This window comes from Pinus tabuliformis, chromosome 5_2 (assembly GCF_031772625.1).
Source record: "Pinus tabuliformis cultivar Carrire ecotype Pingquan chromosome 5_2, CPIR1, whole genome shotgun sequence".
NCBI classification, from domain to species: domain Eukaryota; kingdom Viridiplantae; phylum Streptophyta; class Pinopsida; order Pinales; family Pinaceae; genus Pinus; species Pinus tabuliformis.
Window position 1 is genome coordinate 68,599,299 of NC_142306.1, and position 15,637 is coordinate 68,614,935.

Consider the following 15,637-nt stretch of genomic DNA (forward strand, 5'->3'; position numbering starts at 1 on the left):
AATATTCATTATTTCAATTTTCATATTGTCCATTTTGTTTTCTAATCCAATAATCATAGCATCAGTAGATTCATTTTTCTTATTTCTATTCCGAATTCCTTTACCAGATCTATATTGATTCCTCGAGAATTTCCGGCACAAGTCACGGATTTGATCTAAATATTTCTGAGCAATATCCCCTTGTCCTAACGGATTTATATTATTCCTAACATCATCAGTAAGCCCTCGTAAGAACAAGGTTCTAATGTACTTAGATCAAATTTGTGCTTTTACCTTTGGAGGATGTACATGAATCTCCAATAATCCTCTAGAGTCTCATCATCATTTTGCACAATAGTAAATATTTCATATTAAATATCTCTAGTTTTACAATATTCCTGATATTTTGACAATAACATTCTCTTCATTTGTTCCCAAGAAGATATAGTGTTTCCTCCTAGTCCCATGAACCAGCGGAGTGCTACGTCCTTGAGAGTTGCGGGAAACAACTTTAACTTCTAGGCATCAGATGAATAATCATAGATTCTACAAAAAATATCAAACTCAAATAAGAAAGAGTTTGGGTCTTCATGTACCTTACCATAGAAATGAGGAAGAACTAATGGTGAATATTTTTCATTTGCACTTGTGTATCAGGATCCACAATTGGGAATCCAAAAGTGGATTGTTCCTCATTTACCTAATTTTCACCAGTTCCTTCTGCATGGTCTTCCTGATCTGTCATTGTTGCTCCTCCACGTGAACCACTCTCAACAAGCTAAGAAGGTTGACTATGGGTTGTAATAGTCCCCTTCTTCCCCTTTGTGGGTTGTGTCACACCTGGACCGCTGCTACCAGAGTCCAAGTAGATTGTTCTTGTGTGATGAGTCTTGGGTTGTTTGGACTTTTTGCCTGCAAAAGAAGGCAAAATATGAGATTTGACTTTATATTTATCAGCATTTCTTTGGCCCCTAGTGGGCTTCAAACCCCTACCTCTTTTAGGAATTCATTTCAAAAAAATGACAAAACAAAATTCCAATAAAATGCTACAATTCAAAAATAACTAAACACCTAGAAATTCCTTCAAGCAATAGAAGCATAGTGCAGGAAAAAATAATAGCAGACATACCCCTATTGCAAAAACGAAAAATTCTTACCAATTCAAATCGCCTCCCCAACAATGGCGCCAAAATGTTGGGTGCAGGAATTGCACTTAAGCAAGCTCCTTCAACACTTAATTTTCAACCTGGGGGTTTCGTAAACTTAGAGACGAAGCACAGGTAATGCCAGAAGTGGTATGAACTTTTCCTATTTCTATTCCTACTTCTCAACTAAAACTTTGCAGAATCAAATAGAAAAAATCAAAGGAAATTAACACCAAAGTAATTCTAGTGTTGGAATGTAAAAGAATGCATTTGCGAAGAAATCAAATAAAGGAACTTTCACACTACTGTAAAATTTCTTAATTGGTGAAGTGAAACTCTATGTTTATCCTCAGTATAGGTGATGGCAGTTTAACAAGTGGGCCCTTCAAAATATTTGTCTTCTAAATGATTTTCCTTCTCACACTAAGCGATCGTTCCTGTACTCTTGCAATCTGCTTGCACTAGTGCAGGTACATAACTTATGTGAGAAGTATAACTTACACTTACACTGAGTACTTATATTTTCCTGTAGGGGCTCTAAGCCTCAAGGCTTGGAGCACTCTGTTCTTGTAACAAGACACTAGTCCTTGTACCAGAACAAATCTTCCTACACCAAATATTCCAATTTTCTTTTGGGAAAATAAAAGAGCATGTTAACTATAAAGTGAATTGCAAGTGCGAGTAGAATCTGAAATAATCTTTCACTCGAAAATAATTCTTTAATCGACTAAATCTCAAAAATAGAAATAAACTCTTAAGATAAAAACAATCTTCGAAAGTAAAGCAAACTTTCTTCAGTCAAAGGGGTTTTGCATGTAAACAAATATAACTCGAAATGGTTCACTATAATATTTCAAATTACTTCTAGTTTTTTTCCTTCAATCGTGAAGTGCAAATACAAATTGAGATATGCAACAATGTTCTTTTCTATTTCCTGGAGTTATCTTTAATCTCTAAGAATTTGACTTTTAGTATTAGAGATTCCTTCTTGAGATGACAAACTCTTACTTCATAGAAATGGATTAAATCATGTAAAAGGAAAAGAATGAAACATTTTCTATAAGTGAACTAGCGAACCAGGGTGCAAGATCCTGCATGCACTAGTGCAGGAAGGATCTTATCTGCATGATCCAAGCGAAAGCAAACTAGCAAAGAAATTACATGAAGCAATTTAATTTAACTTTCACAAAACAAATCCATTCACACTTGATTGTTTTAATGAGATAAATCAGAATTCATAGGCAAGCACGAAATCAAGATTCAAACCACGCTTTTGTAAATAAATAAAGTTAACAAACCTTTAAGATAACAAAGCAAGAGGGTAAACGAGCTGGGTTGGTTGGGCCCTAGCCAACCAGCTCCTTTCCCGTTTTAGGAAATGAAAACCTTCAGCACATTATCAATACATTAATGAAGAATTATAATGCAAAATGAGAAAATCATGGCGTGGTTCCTTGTATTAATTCCGATCAGCAATTATACATTTGAGCTCAAGTCTAGCCCAGAACGAGGGCGACAACGAAATTACAAATGAACCAGAAATTACAACGATCTGCTATCGCTATTGCTTGCTAGCTTAGTTCTATCTGAAATCTACATTTTATACAACCCTTCAGCCTATGGCCGTAACCAAAAATTACAGTCGTTCCAAATCAAGCCTTTTGGTTGAAATGAAATAACAAACAAAATTACAAAATTAAGCCGATGGCTATAATAAGGTGCGAACTATTCGTGGTCATAGACTAATCCTCGGCCATATCCCTGATTTTCCTCCGCTTTGAGTTCAACTCCAGATGACCACAACCGAACTAGACGACGTGGACCAAGATGCCAGTGTGAAGTGATCGAACTGTTACAGATATCACAAAACAGATAGTCGTTGGCGGTGCAGGAATATACCTGAGCTAGATCAAGCTAGCATAATGATTAATAGTTTAGCTTATCAAATACTTTTAGGAAAGTAAATATAAGTTACAAGAAATATTAAAGGCACAAAATCTATTTAAAATGATTAATTAAGCACGTAATAAACCTTAAACATGAAATATGAAGTTTATGTAGGAATGGGCAGTATTCTTGGACTAATGTAGGAATGAGGGGGTTTATGTAGAAAAACAGAGGTTAATGATTATGGTTTTGTGATAGGAAGGGAATAAAAATGGGGCATTTCAGCCTACCAACACCTATCACCCTTAGGAAAATGGACAAGTAGAGGTTACAAATAGGGCATTGGAGAGCACCCTGACCAAGGGGTTGAGAAGCAACAGGAGGGATTGGGCATATATATTAGTGGAGGTCACTTGGGCCTAGAACACAACTTGGAAAAAAACTACTGGTTTCACTCCATATGGTGTGGTTTATGGAAAGAAATATTTGATCTCTATTGAGTTTGAGTACAATAATTTAAGAATGGTAGCCTAATTGAACTTAGATGTCACCAAAGCACAACAGGAGAGGCTTCTTAAGTTGAATGGTATGGATGAGTTCAGAATCCAGCCCCTCCTACACACTAAAGTTATACAACTATAGAGGAAGGTATGGCATGATAGGCATATCAAAGAAAAAGTTTTTCAAGAAGGGGATTGGGAATTATTATATGACTCTAGGTTCAATGATTTCAAAGGAAAACTTATGAAAAGATGGTTAGGCCCATACCTGATAGAGAAATGTCATGATAATGGAGTTGTTCAAATCAACACCATCGATGAGGAGGAAATTCCCTTTCTTTTCAATGGCTACAGGTTGAAGGTATACAGAAAACCTATGTCTAAGGAAGAATTCATTAGAACCATAAGTAGAGAATTCAATGCGATTGGAAGTTTCATAGCTTCCATACCACAACACTTTTAGATACTTTCTTAGAAAAAAAAGAAAAAAAGGCCTAGATGAAAGCCTTTATGAGGTATATGAGGAAAAATATTGCGTTGAAAACCTCTCATAGGCAACCTAGGAGTAAAGAAAAAGAAAAAATAAAGAACTGTGGGTGAAAACCTCTCTTGAGGTGCCCAAGGCAGGCATACAAGTTGAAAAACTCTCCTGAGGCAACATGTGCATCTCAAAAATGAAAGGACCACAAAGTATGACATGAAAAATTATAATTAAGGTTCTCCAACCATGGTCCACCATCCATATATATCTCATCCATCCTAGTTCATAAAAAAAAATATTTTTCACTAAAATTCCTCCACTCTATCTCACCCTTGTAAAAATTTCTTGAAAAACACACAGAGCACATCCTCTCCATTTCCACAAATCTACACCAATTCATCAGAGTCCTAACATCATCCTCTAGACCCTTTACATATTTTCTCATCACCCCCATGCAGCTTGAAGACCCTAGAAGAGAATAAAAGGGACTGCTAGAGGAAGAGAACCTCCTCCTGTAACAACCTGCACAAACCTCACAGAAAGCCATAATCTCATTTTTTCCATCAGTAGGGGGTTGATGCCAACTCATGAGGCACTCTGCAGTAGTCATACCACTCCCAACATGACTCTCCACTAGAAGTATTAGCTTGGACATCAAAAAGGTACCTACACACATAGCAACAACAATAGTAAAATGCCATAATGAGAAAAGAAGATATACACAAGAAAGAAAAGAATGCAGCAAGTCAACTCCCTCCATAACAATAAAAAGGTCCAGCCCCAACATGCACAACCCTTCATCAGTCGATCATAAGGTAGACATAGGTATGGAAAACTCTCATCTCCTCCCTATGTGTAAACAACAAAAAAAGTCTAAATGTTGAGAAGAGGTATTTTAATAAGCTGGAGGTGGCTAGTTAACTTGGCCACCTTCAATCAGTAAACAGAAAGTGATTGTGAGCACTCATGAAATGTGGAGGTGTCACATCATTCAAGTTAGGATAATAGAGAGTGGGTGTTTATTACGAGGGATTAGGGAATGATTACTCTAAGTGGGGAAAACGGTCCAAAAGAGGAAACCTCATGTGTCTACCAGGTCATCACAGCACTCAGAGCCTAGGCCAAAAATGGAATATTATGTATTGGGGCTCAAATTATCTTGCATTTATGCTCATTTAAAAAACAGTTAAGGTGAGGACAAGCTTGGGGTGCCATCAAAGAGAGTCGAACCTTGTTATGCCATTTCTGCAGGAGGAAGCTACATGAAGCTTGAAAATTCTACAGGAAGCCCAAGAGACGGCGACAGGAAGACTAAAAGGGTGAAGGAACACTACCAAGGGTTGAATTGGTCTCCAATTTATTATCTTTATCCCAGACCATGTGGTAAACATTAAGTGCACCCTCTCCTTCATCTGTCCATAACTTGTATGTTGGTGTGCCCTAAATTATACATGAAATATTAGTCAAACTGTGAAATGAAAGAACTTTTTTGGCTATAAATTAGAGGAAATATAGGCAATTATCATCAACTAGAGATTTCAACCCTCTACTACCACTGAATTACACATCAAAGCTATTATAGGAAGCATCTCTCCTTCACTTAGTCAAAAACATAGAAAAGAGATTTTGGGGGGGGGGGGGTGTGGGTGCGGGGGGATTTAATAAAAGGGAGCCCTCAGACACTAAAAGAATCCATTTCCATCCTCCTATGGTAGAAATATTTAGAAGACACCAGTGGCTAGGATTCTTTGAACTATTGAAGGGATATGATAATGACAAAGAATATGAATTTTCCATGGCCCTGGACTCACAAACATAATTCAGTGCCACCATTATGGTGAGAGGGTTAGTTATTTAATCAGTCCTGAGCTAATTAGTAGAGTGACAACCCTACCCCTAGGGATCAAATGCGGTAGAGAATACAAAACTACCAGTGCCACTGCGAAAAAGAGCTTATTCATTGCCAATGAAAAACCTATTCGAAGACAAGAATGGAGTTAGGAGGGAAAGACTACCCTATCCCTGGGAAGAGGTGGCCTACCATATCCTAAAATACATCTCCTGTGAAGGAAGGTTGAGTGTGGTATGTGGCTACCATTTTAGATTACTCCATGAAATCAAGTTTCAAGTAGAATTTCCCCTGGCTCAAAGACTCGGTGTACCATACTTCCTCCTATAGTCCATTAGGTACATAAGTCAAAAGGTGAGAGAGGGAAAATACCAACACCTATGCCATCATGGACTCATTAAACTGATAGTGGTGGATACCTTGAACAAACTAAGGATCCCTATCCTTTGTTCCAAATTCATCGACATAGAGGTGAGACCTCAACATATAGTTTTGGAGGAAGAGAGGGGAAGGAATAAGAAGAAGATAGGGAAAAGGAAGAGGAAAGAGAGACAGATGCAGAGAGGACAAAGAAAGAACCATAGGCAGAGGTAGAAAAAGAGAAATATGAAGAGGAAGAGGGGGAGGAATAGGAAAAGCCAAGCCCTAAGAAAACTATTGAATCTAAGAAGCAGGGATATCCCTAGAGAAAATAAGCTTGTCTCCAAGACCTAATAAAAAAGAGGTAGTTGCAACCTTAGTTACCTTAAGCATCCTAGTCAAACCCAAAAAGAAGAGGAAAAGGCAATCTCCCCTCTACTTTAAGACCAGGAAAAGCACCAGTATCAAGCAGGGAATGCCTCAAACTCCCACAAATGCACTTATCACAATTAAAGAGTCCCCAAGTAAGAAAGAGGAGGTGGGTCCCACTCAAAGAAAATTTGAAGAGGTGGCCTCTCCAAAAACCATATCAAAGAATCCTATAGAATATGTAAGGAGGTCCGCCACTAGATCAATCTCCTTTAAACAACCCAACACACCTACCACCCTCCAACAAAAAGGAAAGGGAAAGCTACAAGAAGAATAGAGCATGCTACAGGAAAACCATAGTGTGTTGCAGGAAGAACAAAGGGTGCTACAGGAGGAGAAGAATGAGCAACATGAGGGACAAAAGGTAACACAATAGCTAAAGGAGGGGGAAACTTCCACAAAAACATTTGAGAAGGATTTCCTAGAGCTCCATGAGCCTATTCCACAACCTAGTTTGAGCTCCTATTATAAATTCATGGAAGGAGGGAGAGTTATTCCAAAAAAATTGCAATACCACTTTTCTTTGAACTAGAAACAGAAAGAGGAAGAACCCACAAATGGATACAAATAGCTACGTCTAAAAAGTTGGAAGATGTGGGACTGATGGAAGAAACGTTACTTGAAATGGGCAGAGAATTAAGTGAGATAAGAGAGAAAGAGTCCACAATGAGGGAACAACTACAAGTAGAAAATAAATATTTGAGGGAGAAGTTGAAGGAGAAGGAAACCCAATTGGCCATAATGGAAAGCCTCTGCATGGAGGAAAGATAGTGCAAGTATCCATCCAAGTCTTATGCACTCTTTCTCAAAGAGTAGTGGATGCAATTCCAAATCAAGACCATAGAACAACATGGATCTATGTTATTTCAAGACTACAAACAATTCATTGAATTATGTGACCAAAGTAGCATAGAAGACAGAGAAAAATTGTTTGAGTTCTACATTCATAACCTCACCTTGACTTATATGAATATTTCAGATCCCAATGAAAAATTGGGTGACATTCAACTGATGGACTTAGAATCTTGAATGACTCATGAGGAGGCCAGAGTTGAGGAGGTAAAGAAAGTAATGGAAAAGGAAGAAAAAGAAAAATTGTATATCAAGGCATAGCAGATAAGCCCAATGGTTGTCATTATCAATCATAGCATCATCTCCAATGATGCTGATCTAGCACCCAAATACCTTGCCACCCAGGAGCAAGCCATCTCACATTTTGAAGACACACTCAGGTTGTTAGGGATAGAAAGCCAACAAGCATGCCAAAGAAGATGGAATGCCTTACCCCACAGTCTCCATATCAGGGAGTATCACTCTCCTAAAAGGTTGAGGAATGCATTGGAAAGGACACCCCTGTACAAAAGACTCATGCAAAGATTAAAAATCAACTAGATTGGACTCAATCTCAGTCCACCCTTGCTACTAGGCCTACAGGAAGGAAGAAATGAAGAAGAGGAGAGGAAGGAGTGGATATAAATAGAAAGGAATTCAAACTTCTATCCTCAATAAGGCACACCATCTGAGGAACCTTGGGATGGCAAAGAGGCCACCAGGGCCATGAAAGACATGCACATAGATGACTGAGTTGCTCAGAAGATGAGAAACCATTTCAGTATGGGGGTGACGATGAGGCTCATCAATAGGTATATCATGAGGGTCATAATACCATCCTAAAGCTTTAAAACTATATATTTCTCACATTTATTTAAAAATTTTGTTATATTATGCTTAGTGAGGGGTGAAATAAGTTTTTCTATGTCATGTGGCCTAATATGGTTTAAATGTAGAAATTGGAGAAATTTTGAGATAATTTCAATGCAGGAGCTTGGAGTAGACAACAAGGAGGTTTTCCACCTCCTTAACCCCTTCAATCGGCCAAGATCACCACTTTATCTCTCATCAACTCAAAGTCATTTGGTAGCCAAGCAGGATGAGGTCATTAGCAACTAAGCAAGTGCAGTTCAAAGAAGATCTAAATCCACATTTCTTGAGTTTTGGGAGACAAGCATCTCTATTTTCTAGAGAGTTGTTGGTAGCTACCCTTTTGTATAAATAAACATGCTAAAGAGCTCATTAGAATTCAAACTTTGTTTTTAGCTAAGAAGATATTGAGCTCAAGCACTTGTGACTGTTATTTTTGACTTGTTATGTGATGTATTTGGCATTTCTACAACGATAATGAGAAGCTTCTTATTGATCCATCATTGAGCTAGTTTTAGAGGGATTAGTCTCTTGGGTTTGGGTCCAACCCCAGTAGCTTAGGTCCCTCTTATGTATTGGTATTCCTTTTTAGCTTAGAATGTTTCTTATTTTGATAAATATAATTCCTCAAAAATCTTGCTACTGTTACCTCTATCTCATCTCTCTTATGGGAGCATGACTAGAGGAATCTACAATCACAACCCAAAAATACTAGGTTTATGATTTCTTGGAAAAAGGTCTACATTAGCTATCTTATTTTGCATATGTTTGTTTTATCTTAGAATTTGATTCATTGCATAGATCATAGTTCTTGGAATGGGTTAGATGGTTTTAAATTCAACTCATCTTTTCCACCATTGGTTATGATATTTTTTGAATGATAAAAGAGCATGTGCATGTGATGTTGCAGGACTATTGGATCTGGAGCCAAGGGCCCTTTTCACCATCTCCATTAAGGACTTCTCCACCCTCTTTTGATGAACCTCAAATATTATTCTTGAGCTTTGTCTCTAAGGTCACCGTGAGCAGCCCTGTTAGTCCAAAACTGTCCTTCCTGAAGTGTTAGGATTGGTTAGGGGTGTTGGTCACCTTTCATCCACCTACCACAACCTCCATCCACCTTTCCATCCCCTGATCTCGTCATTATTACCTTCCAAACCCTCTTGACAGCCTTCATGTAACATTACAGGCCTTCATGTAGCAGCTTCATGTAGCATGCCTATAGCATCCTGTTTTGACTTTGTTTTGACCTATAATGCAAGTTTGACTTAGTTTAAGAGCAGGCTAACTCACCAGTTTGGACTCCATGATCAAATGCAACACCTAGGCCATTCCAACCATCATTTTTCCTTCACTGGAAGAGAGAATATCATTAGTTTCTTTATCACAAATTTGGCACAAGTAGAACATTACTTTATATGCAAGTGTGAATTAGATAGATGATGCATGAAATCTTGAGTTATGACTTGGGAGGATAATGTCTTGTTTACAAGTGAATTTGATAGCTAGATGGTTGATTATAAATAATGTAGTTTCCTTTCTGCAGGTAGTATAGCTCTTACGTTCTTTCATGAATTGATTCAGTAGAATTTACAAGTTGGTAGCATATACAAGTTAGATTTGAAAAGAATTTACCTTTTCTACATTAGAGCTAGCCTTTAAATTGCACTTTCAGTAGTTAATTTCACCCTAATTCAGTAGAAGAATGGTCTTGGATCCCTAATGATCAAATCACCTAGTTGAGGGTGGCATGAGTAGAATTATATCTATTGTGTATATAGCATTGTCACCTCGATGTTTGTACGAACCCCAGGTTGATAAATAGAGTTGAGGAGCCCTCAGGAGTTGTAGTACTCTTGATGCAATACTCTAAGGGCTCACCAAGGACATGAGGATTAGTAGCTATAACAGGTTTTTCTTGCAGGTACTGAGTTGCATGTATGTTTTCCTCACTAGTTTTGGCATGCATGGAATATGCATGTGGTTTATTAGTTATGATCTGTCACTGGCATGGAGGATTTCCTAGATTGACAGTGGATTTGCCTAGCCTTGCCATTTCCTAGATAACCATGGTTTTGTGGGTTCATTTCTTTGTTTTTTTGGTTGCTTCTCATGTTTCCTTAGCTTGGGTTGAGTTACTAGTTCCTAGAGCCTTGGTTCGACAAATGCTCTAGAGCCCTGTAACAGCTTAGGTTGAGTTACTAGTCCTGGAGCCTTCTTGGAAAAACGCTCTAGAGCCCTTAGTGGGTTGATTTATTAGTCATATAGTCTTGGTTGTACAAATGCTCTAGAGCCCAGTATAAGTTGTGGGTTGAGTTACTAGTCCTGGAGCCTTGGTTGGAACAAACGCTCTAGAGCCCTAGAAGGCTTGGGTAGAGACCAATCTGATGATGCTTCTTGTGATGTCCGATTGTGAGGTAGAATCATTGTTTGATGGGTTGAGGTGGTTGGCCTTTGGAAGCCCTGGAAGGTTTCGGTTTATGTTTTTATGTGATCCTACATTCATGCTTGGAATATAGCACGAGGATGACTGACTGAATTTTTTTTTTGGTTTTGCCATGTCTAAGATCGAGTGGTACATGGAAGTCCTGAACCTGGTCAAAATTTCCTATGTCTAATAAAATCTAAGTTATATTGCTTTTGTACTTATTTATATGTGGATTTAATGGTTGTTATCTCATTGTTATTTCATGGTTTTATGATGGTTATAAGCATGGTTAATTGACTAGTTCATGTCATGGTTATTTCATGTGTTTACTTGTAATTATTAAAATGATGGATGCGAGACCTAATTGATGTTATAATAGTTCAAGGGAGAAGGTGGTGATCCTTCTTGTCATGCCTCATAAGAGTATTCAGTCATTCATGCTCTGTCTTGTATCCTAGACCTGTAGATTGCATTTATGCCAAGTGTTTGACAGAATGTCATTCCCGGTTGGGGACAGTCAGGCCTAGTCTTGGAGTTAGTTTTTGGGTTATTAGTCTTGTCATCATGTGTTTAATGGATTTCATAAGTTACATCAAGTTCTGGGCAGTGGCGAGAATTCTGGGCTTGAAAAGCGCCTTAAATCCCACAAACTCTGGCACAGGTCTGTTAGAAGTAGTCCCTAGATGCTGGCATGCAAGCTTGTGGGAGCATCCAGATCTCTTTCAATGTTTGCATGCCCATAACATGGGAGCGTCCAGTGGTTTAATAGCTTAAAACTTCAGTGGGAACCAAGGGTATGATACCTGTGGGGTTGGGATGGTTCCTTGGAGTTTTGTTATTGACATGGAAGGTATGTTTGAATGTATATCCATCGATTCCACTTCGTTAAGGTCACCTAGGAGGTTGAATCATATCATAGTAGGCTCTCATCACATATTTACCCCGATTGGTCAGTTACTTGGGTGGATGTGCGAGGAGGGTGCTACATTTTGTTTGCTTATATGCTCCGTCTCTTTTGAATTCTCTGGGAGCCACGTATCTCTGAATTTTGTTATGGGATGTCTCTAGAGGGCTTTCAGTCCTTGTATCCAATTTATTCCTAGCATATGTCATCATGGGTATTGGTGGTGTGATGAAGAAATTGTTTCTTCTATCTCCTGGCAACATACTTCTACTGCATCTCTTTGGCGAAATGGATACAATGCCATTTGGTGTGAATTTTCGTTTAACTGCAACACATGGACATTGTTTCAGTTGCAGAATTATTATCCTGCTAATGGAGGTTGTTTGCTTCGATTTGTGCTTGTAGAAGGGTCTAGGCTTTTCAAGGATGATCATCTTACCTACTGAGACTATGTGACTCGTGGTTTATTGTGAACATTGTTGAGGATTGTCCAATGCATCTTTTGATTTTCTATTGTTGGTTTCGGTGTGCCCACTTTGCGCTTTACTTGGCTATATGTTCTATGGCAACATTCAATTGTCATCTCCATTTTTGTAGATCAACACGTTAATTATTGTAACTGTTATTCAAGGTCTTGGGCAATTTTTCCCTACTACTTATTGTTGGGTAAGCTAGTATGGCCATGAGCAATTTTGGTATGTTACTAGTTGATTGGGTTAGTGAATCTCTTTGTGAACTCTAAAAAAAGTTACTGATGTACCCCTCTTTTGCTTATGAATATAAATTGCAGTGATTTAAAAAAAAAACGAATGATATAATTTAAACTATGATACAACTTATAATATATTTAATAAAATATAAAATATTGATATATTTATTAAAAATACATGAGAAATTAATTTAATTAAATTTAAGAATAACATATTAAAAAATTGATAAATTGGTTTAATTTATCCATTTTTATAGATATGACAAACCATTATTAATGTCTCAAATAAGAAACACTTTGATCTACCTTTTTTATATTAATAATTGTATGGAAGTTGTTTGTCTTATTTTTCTTTCTCCCGCAATATAATAATTCACATACTAATTTTCTTTAAAAGTGGAAAGAAATACAATACGAATAATGAGAATTAATGGTCTACAACAATCCATCCATGTCTGGGCTAACATTATATTTAATGATTATAACACCCATTAATTCCATGTCTGGGCTAAAATTATATTTAATGATTATAACACCCATTAATTCCATTTCTTGGCTAAAATATTGAATGATTATAACACCCATTAATTTGTAGCATCATGTTTACAAAATTTGGGGCCATGCCTTGAAATGTAACACTTGCTATTAAATATGTGTTTAGAAAAGTATGGTTTCAATCTTAGGGTTGGAAGTATGTTTTGTACTATGCTTTTTAAGGCACCTTAAAAGCTTTTCTTCGGATAGAAGAACATATATTCATGTTCTTACAAGCCTCCATTTCCTGGTCCGAAACAGGGCAATAGAAAGAATTCACAATTACTTTTTAACATTTGAAGAACACAAAATGATATAATTTTGAAATAAATAAAATGAAACTAGCATTCTCTTTTTCTAAAAGATGTGATGAATGTAACCTACATCAATATTTATATTTTTAATTTGCAACGATTTTTTTTTTTTTTTAATTTTCTAAAAATTTATCTATACGACTATTGGATGTCCTTTTTGCATCTAATTTACGAGCTCTTTCAAAAAAAATTGGGCAAGGTCGTCATTGCAATTCTCTACTCCACCAATCGTTTTTTTTCTTATACAAAATACTAGACAAAGTTTATTCCATAGATTTTCCCACATGTTGTTCTCAAGGTCAATCGTACTTGTAAGGGAGGACAAATATATTAAGTGCACAAGAAGAAGTGAACATAAAGAGCTATGCCAAGAGAAAATGTAAAGGGAACTAAAAAAATGTTGCTAAACTTGTTGTCGAGCTATGCCGAGAGAAAAATGTAAAGGGGACTACAGAAATGTTGCTAAATTTGTGGTCTGTTGCACCAGAGTTTATGATTTTTAGGAAAGTGTTATTTTTCTCTTATAAGTAATTTTGAATATTTTGAAAAAGATGTTATCTAAACTTGTTATTTTTTGGATTTTTTTTTGTCGAAATGATGAATATTGTTTGGACAAATCTTAATTCTTGTTGTTTAAAATGAGATTTTGATTGCATATGTGGCTTCAATACCCTAAAAAATTCCATGAGGCACTCAAATTGTGGAGAGTTTACAATTCAAACTTGTGATTCCAAAAAATCTGTACCAGATTATGGGCAAATTAGAATGAAAAATATAACAAAAAACCCTCCAAAATGTAAAACAAATAGATTACCACTTTTGGAAAACGTGTAGATACTTTAGTGTTTTAATCAGGGACATGTAAGATACTTTCTTCTATTGTTTACTTTGTAGAGATTTTGTCTTATGTAATTTTCAATATTTTGGAAAATGTGTATTTTAGTACTTTAGTCATAGGCATGTAGGATATTTTCTTGTATATTTTACTTGGTAGAGATTAAATATAAATTAATGTTAATTTTGGTTTTCCTCTTTTTTTAGTGAATTATCATAAGCCAATTCCAATAATTTATATGTTATATCTTTTATAATTTCCAATATTGAAACACATCTAAAAATATTCTTATAAGGTTATATACACAATATTTATACGATAAATTTCATTATCAAATGCTCGACAAAGAGAACAAATCTTCTAAACATTACACACACACACACACATATATATATTCTTTTACATCACATTTGTAAATATTATGTATTCACTGCATGTATGTTACTTATCATTATTTACTATTTGTTCATCATTTTTTCCGAGCAGGTAAGGATTCTCAAGCATTTTCTACATGTGAAACTAAGTTAGAAAGAGCAGAAAAGGGAAAAATATAATTAATTTTGGGTTCTTTCAAGGTGCAAAGTGTGCGTGTGGGTTTAGGCTCTATATTTTGAACCCAAGGGCTTTGATACAACATGTAAGACCCCATTATTGGGGTCTCAAATTTGTATAAAGAAACTACTTAGAAAGAAAAACATTTCTTTAATTACTACTACATCTTTTTTTCTATTCATTCCACAACGTATTGTCTATTACCATATTCAAGAGCATACACAATTCAAATAATTCGACAATAATAATTAACTAGAAAAATACCTCGTTACTGTGGATCAATTGTGGTGACCCCCCTAGGACCACCTAATTGAATATTCCACCCTAACAACTAGGAATAATTTATCTAGCTTCCTAGCCTACGAAACCTCCATAATTTCCTTAGCACTTCGAGCCCAAGTCTAGACGACAATTGTAATGCATCTAAGTTCTCAATCCAACACCTTCCCAATGTCTCCCTCTAAAGCCACTTCACTTTCTAAAAATTCATTTAGCCTTCTCTTAGCCCTCCTTTCCCCCTTCCCATAACAAAATGATCCCTCTCCAAAACGATTCTCCAATAAAAACCAAAACGCACCGCTTTCATTCTCTTCCCCCACACTTGTCTCCTTCCATCAATTGATTCCCCCTTACACCATCCTTGAGCTCCCCACCAACTTATCCTTTCCACTTACCACATTATCCATAATTAATGCCTTAGGTGGTTGATTCACCGAACCATACCTCAATAAATAAAATAATAATACCTTTTAAATGTCAGTCAAAGCTATGGATTCATAAGAATCTTATTAATTTAAATATTAAATAAACCATGATAAATATAATTAATTAATTAATTATAAATCAAGATTTAGGGTTAATTGGTTAATTAATCACTAATCAAGCTCAACCATTAATCAAGCTTAAGGCTAATCATAAGCTTGATCATTAATCAAGCTTAAGGTTAATCATAACTTAAGGTTAATCATAGCTTAATAATTAATCAAGCTAAACCATTAATTAATAATCTAGCATAATATGCCATAGAATA

The 15,637-nt window shown here is 36.4% G+C and overlaps 1 pseudogene across 1 annotated transcript in view; it reads right to left on the bottom strand.

The window, feature by feature from the left end:
• LOC149157575 (putative aquaporin TIP-type pseudogene) overlaps positions 1-15,637 on the bottom strand; it is a 101,473-nt pseudogene that overhangs the window by 19,994 nt on the left and 65,842 nt on the right. The window lies entirely within an intron of this gene.